This window comes from Cryptomeria japonica, chromosome 1, assembly GCF_030272615.1.
Source record: "Cryptomeria japonica chromosome 1, Sugi_1.0, whole genome shotgun sequence".
In the NCBI taxonomy this organism is placed as follows: Eukaryota; Viridiplantae; Streptophyta; class Pinopsida; order Cupressales; family Cupressaceae; genus Cryptomeria; species Cryptomeria japonica.
In genome coordinates, this window is record NC_081405.1 from 275,533,311 (window position 1) to 275,539,412 (window position 6,102).

Below are 6,102 nucleotides of genomic sequence, written 5' to 3' on the forward strand. Positions count from 1 at the left end.
TTATAATTACTTGTCAACATCATTAGTGCCATGATATCATAAATAGTAATAATAATTTTCATTTAAACATATAAATACTCTTTAAACAAAAATCCACTCTCTACCAAGATTTGACCTAAATCTATTCAAACGTCAAACTACTTATGTAATACCTAGTCAGGTGCAAACAAATTGCATATATCAAACTACCAACAACATTAAAATAAACATGTTATAAATTCCATAAAAAATATAATTAGATTTAAGACACATGTCTAAATTAATCTTAGTACCAACTAGAAATGGAATCATATTTATTTATTTTATTATATTTTAGATATTTGTGCCTTTAACCAAAATAAATTAGAAATGAAATAGTCACTAGCTTATAGGTAACCATACTAAACAAAAATTGTATCCAGATGTGTACTATAATTAAACCAAATATTTTTATGTACATCATCCTTGTTGATCTCGAACCCCAAAAAGCACACGGTTATACTGAGGGGGGGGGGGGGGGAAATTAGCATAACAACAAATTTTACCAATTTTAAACTTTATTAATTACAATAGCGTTATTTACTAACTTTCAACACTCATGCACATAGGAACACAATAACACAGTGTTTTACATTGAAACCCAAAATGGAAAAACCATGATAATTTGATGCTTTTATATATTTATTTTACAATGTTTGTAGGCACCAACCTACTAGAGGCACCAACCCCTAACAATGTTTGTGAGCACCAACCCACTGGAAGCACTAACTCCCAAATCTGATTTTTATGAGCGCCAACCCACTAGAAGCACCAACTCCTAAATCTAATTTTTTGTGAGCACCAACCCACTAGAAGCACCGGCTCCCAACTAATTTTTTTAGCACCAAACCACGGAAAGCACCAACTCCCAAATCTAAATTTTGTGAGCACCAACCCACTAGAAGCACCAACTCCCACTTTAGAATTTGTGAGCATCAACCCACTTGACATAAATCTGATTTTCCACCTTGACAATGTTTCTATAACAATGGATGATGGACAAATTATGCCTTAGTTCAATTCTTTTGTTTATTATTATTACCTTCTCAAATTGATCTCAAATCTTCTATAAAACTCCCTTCACAAGTTTGATTTAATATTGCTCTTCTATTAATTTTAAATCTACCACAAAACTCACTTCATAATTTGCTATGAATTTGGTCTTATATTACCTTTGAATCTACCCCAAAAATCACTTCATAATCTCCTATGAAGTTGCTCTTATATTAAAATTAAATCTGCCCCCTAATTCTGAAATGACATTCTTATATAATGCTCAATCTCAATCTAGTGTACATATCACATGAAGTCTTCACAACTCTAAAATAATCTTCTTGATAGAATCTGCATTCTTCTTCAAAATTTCTTCTAATTTAATCTATATACTTTTCTCTTCTAAGGTGTATAATCTTTTGTCTTCTTACACTAACACCAACATTGCTATCTAAGTTGTTGCAGATCTATCTCTAAAAACTCTTTTAAGTCTGCATATGATATATCTTTATCACACACTGCACACATACACCCACAAGTCTTCCTTTCTTTTTATAATTTTTTATCATATTTCACACCTAAACATTTAGGACATATATGCAGCAATATTATCCTTTTTATTTTCAATTATTTTCACAACATTATATTTTTCATTTTGGACTTCACTCACTACACTCTCTAAAATATATTCTTTTATTTTTTTAATCTCTACACCACTCTTTCTTCTCTCAAATTACAATCACTTTTTATATCTTCCTTTAATTCTAAAGATCGCACCTCTTCAAAATGAAGAAACACACCTCTAAATAGATCGTATCTCTTCAGAAGATTAATTAATAAGCTTTTATCTTAATCATCATATTTTAGTAATTGCATCCTTACTAATTGTATCCTTGCAAATGTTGACTTTTCTTTATCAATGAGTGATGTGGCAATTATTGCTGACCTGTCCTATTTTTACTTAGTCTGATTTTTAATTAATATTGTTGACTTTAATGTAAATTATTCTCCTTATATTGATCATTGCGTCAACACACAAATCACCTTAATCACCTTAATCGTTTCTCCCTTATCATTAGTAACCCTTGTTGTACAATTAAATTGTTGCCTTTTCATTTAGGGGTTGCTAGCTTAAGGAGGTGGGACCCATAACTGTTGTCTTTTAGGGTTGTAGATATTCTGGCTCCAAAATGGCATGCCATGACATGATGTGGCTCCAAAATCGCATGCCCTCTCATGATGCCATGAGACACGTTCTGGGACCCACCATCGGGCTGACGTGGAGGCATGTTGTTGTTTTGTGGTTGACGGAAAGCATTTGCACACAACTAGCGTTTGCCAGCCACTCTCACGGTCACGGGTACGGCTACAGTTTGTAACCATGTGTGTTGAAAAAATTGAAATTCCCGCCTAAACATGTGTTCAAAAATTTGAAATGCCTGCCTAAACATGTGTCCAAAAATTTGAAATGTCGAGCCTCAATGATCATTTTGCCAAAATAGCTGCATCTGGCAAGAGAGAGCCAAAAGGTCGAGAGAAATAATATGGAGGTGGAGGTTTTGGTTGAATCACAGAGTGAGGGGAGTTGCGGTTGCTACGAGAAGAGCTTGTTGTTCAATCTTAGTGTTGCTGCTTCAATCTCAATGTTGTTGCTTCTTCATTTTGTTTCTGTTTTTGTAATGTATATAGGATTATGCTAGTTTTATGTTGGTTTTGTTTGGAGATAGCTTTGGAAACGACTATGAAAACGTTGATTCAGTAATCCTTTTTATCATTCAATTTTTAAATTTTGGTGCCCAGTTTTTCAAATGGGTTGTAAGTTACAATCTAGCTATGCATTGCATTATATTCAATCATATTTTATGAGTAGTGAATTCATTCATTCATATAATTTTTAAGTTTTTTTATCATGAAATTCAAATTTTGGTGCCTAGCTATTCACATGGATTTTATGTTTTAGTTTAGCTATGCATTACATTATATTGAATCAACGTTTTATGAGTAGTGAATTCATTCATTCATATAATATTCAAGTTTTTTTAATAATATTCAATAGTGTGAAATATTGTAGCTCCATGATGCCATTCAAATTGTAGTTTCCGGAATCATGAAAAGGGTTTCCTATTATTTGGATTACTTTTAGAGGCATTCATTATTTGTTACATGGGTTACTAGATTTTTTAATCAATCATTTGGGAAAACGTTTGAACCGGGTCTTTTGCTACATTCAATGCAAGATTCAGTTTGTACTCTAAACTACTGTGCTACAAGATTCATGTTCTTTCTTCTTTCTTTCATCTCACATTCAATGTAAGGAGATTTTCCATCTTTGAAAGACCCAGTGCCCTGCGTTATCTCATCCAAAATCACATTTCCTTCTAGCTTATTTACTTCATTTTTGGAAATATTTGTTGCAATCACTTATTAACATTTATTTGTTCTCTTATTTCAGATGGTTCGCTTTGTGGGCTCCTGTGACAATCTTAGGGCTTTCTGAACAACATTAACAATGTTGCCCTTCTATTTGAATTAGGTTATGGATTTTACATAAATTTTAGGGCAGTAGCAATATTTTTGGGTTGTGGAATATTGTGGAAAATTAGCAATGTTTAGCTACTTAATTTTAATTGTGCACAATTTAGGATTTTGAAATTTTTTTGCAATATTTAAATTGGATTAAAAAATTTAATCTGAGTTTTACAGCATAATAGAAAATTAGTAATGGTTCATCCTTCTTTTTAAATAATAGTTTTTGGATTAGGGGGAATTTTATGACAAAATTAACAATGTTTTTGTTTCGTTGTTTAAAGTGGGTTACATATTCTATATTGTTTAAAATATGACTTTTCAAAAGTATTTTTATATCCTATAATCCTTACTATATCTATAATGGTCACCTCACCCAAAACTGAATATAACCTTATTTTCCAAGGGTATCAATTGGAAAACTTAAAAACCACACTCTCTTTCATAAGTAAACATCTACATTTATTGATTAGAAATATATCCATCATACACAGTAGCATAACAAAAAATAGTTTTTAGGATATTAAATATTTGGAGCCCTTAAGACCACCAAATCCATATCTTCTCCTACACTCACCCTTTCTTTCTTTCAATACTTTTGTTCCAGTCATGCAAGAGTATTCATGGTGAGAAATTTGTGTCCTCTACTTTTTGTTGTGTTTATTTTATTTTAAAATAATTCTATTGATATTTAACATTATTGCTACTTATACACAAATATATAGAAGAAATTAAGTACCAAAATGATATATTTAAGACAAAGCCAAAGAAAATGTAAAAATAAATAAAAGTATCAAATTTTATTTTTAGTTGCAATATTTAGTATGCCACTTCATGAAAATCTATTGTGTATTGAAGGAATATAATAAAAAAATAGCTATAATTGATCAAATCATAACAAAATTGTTGATGATCAATATATTTTAATGACAAAATTTTCTTCCATCTCCTCAATTAGATATTTTAAATAAATCCATTTCAGATAAATTTTGTAGAGCATGCACTTAACCTTCACTAAGAATGGTGAATATTATTTTAATTTTATAAATATTTTATGTTATAAACTAATTTATGTTTATGTTTAATGGGAAAATGAAAATGAAACCACATGCTCTAATGAGATAATTGTAGGTCATTAAATTCACAAAGATTGATAAGGAATTATTTCTAAGTAGTAGTCATTCCTAGGTTCTTTAATATCATAGTTTCCACTTAGCAATTGAACCATCTATGAGCAAGCATCAGTGGAGAAGTGATAGATTTAAATGAACAATGCATTCACCTACAAAGATTGAAACACAAATGAAATGAAACCTCAAAAGCAAGAAGATAATCAGACTCCATTACCCACTAGCTCGTGTTAGTTTTTCAATTGAGAAATAGTGGGAGATGGAGTGGGAAGAGAGAGAGAGAGAGGTAAGGATATTGAGATAAGGGATATAAATACAGAGGGAGATATAATAGATATGGAGATGAAGATGGGGATAGAGAGAGAGAGAGAGAGAGAGAGAGAGAGAGAGAGAGAGAGAGAGAGAGAGAGAGAGAGAGAGAGAGAGAGAGAGAGAGAGAGAGAGAGAGAGAGAGAGAGAGAGAGAGAGAGAGAGAGAGAGAGATGGATGGATGGATAGAGAGGGGGAGGCATGTTTAGAGATAGAGGGATGTATGAAGATTGAGATAGAAACAAAGATAGAGGAAGAGAGGAAGAACGACAAAAATAGATGCAAAGAGGCATTGTGAGAGAAATAGAAAGATAGAGGTGGAGATAGAGATAGAGATAAGGGATAGGGAGGGGGAGAGGGAGCTAAAGATGGGGAGAGATAGATAGACGTGGAGATAAACAGAGAGGGAAGGAGAGAGTTAGAGAGAAATAATAGAGGAGAGGAAGAGATGTACCAATGCATAGAGATGAAGAGGGAGAGATAGACAAAGATATAAATGGTGAGATAGACTGAGAGAGAGAGAGACAAACATATAAGGACATATAAAGAGATATAGAGTAGGCGAGGGAAAGAGATACAATAATATTGATAGAGGGACATACAAACATACAAAAGTAGAGATAGAAATATAAGGATGGAGAGAAAGAGAGATACAATGAGATCTAGATAGAGGAACAAAAACATAGAGAAGTAGAGATAGAAAAATAGACATGGAGAGAAATAGAGGGAGATAGAGAAATTGAGAGAGAAAGAGGGATAGATAGAGATATATTGGAAGAGAAAGGGAAAGAGAGGTAGAAATAAAGATATAGGTAAGGGATAGATAGAGTGAGAGAGTGAGAGGTGGGGAAAGATAGAGTGGGGGGATATAAAGAGGGATAGAGAGAAGGGAGATAAACATAGAGGAGGGAGATAAAGAATATGGGGGGAGAGGGAATTATAGCCCAATATATAGAGAGGGAGATAGAGGTAGAGAAACATATGGATGGAAAGAGGAAGAGAAACATATGGTTGGAATGAGATAGAAAGGGAGAGGAGAGAGAGGGAGATAAAATAGATAGATGGGGGAAAGAGTGATATAGATAGAGGGATATATAGAGGGATGTAGAGGGATATGGAGAGGAAT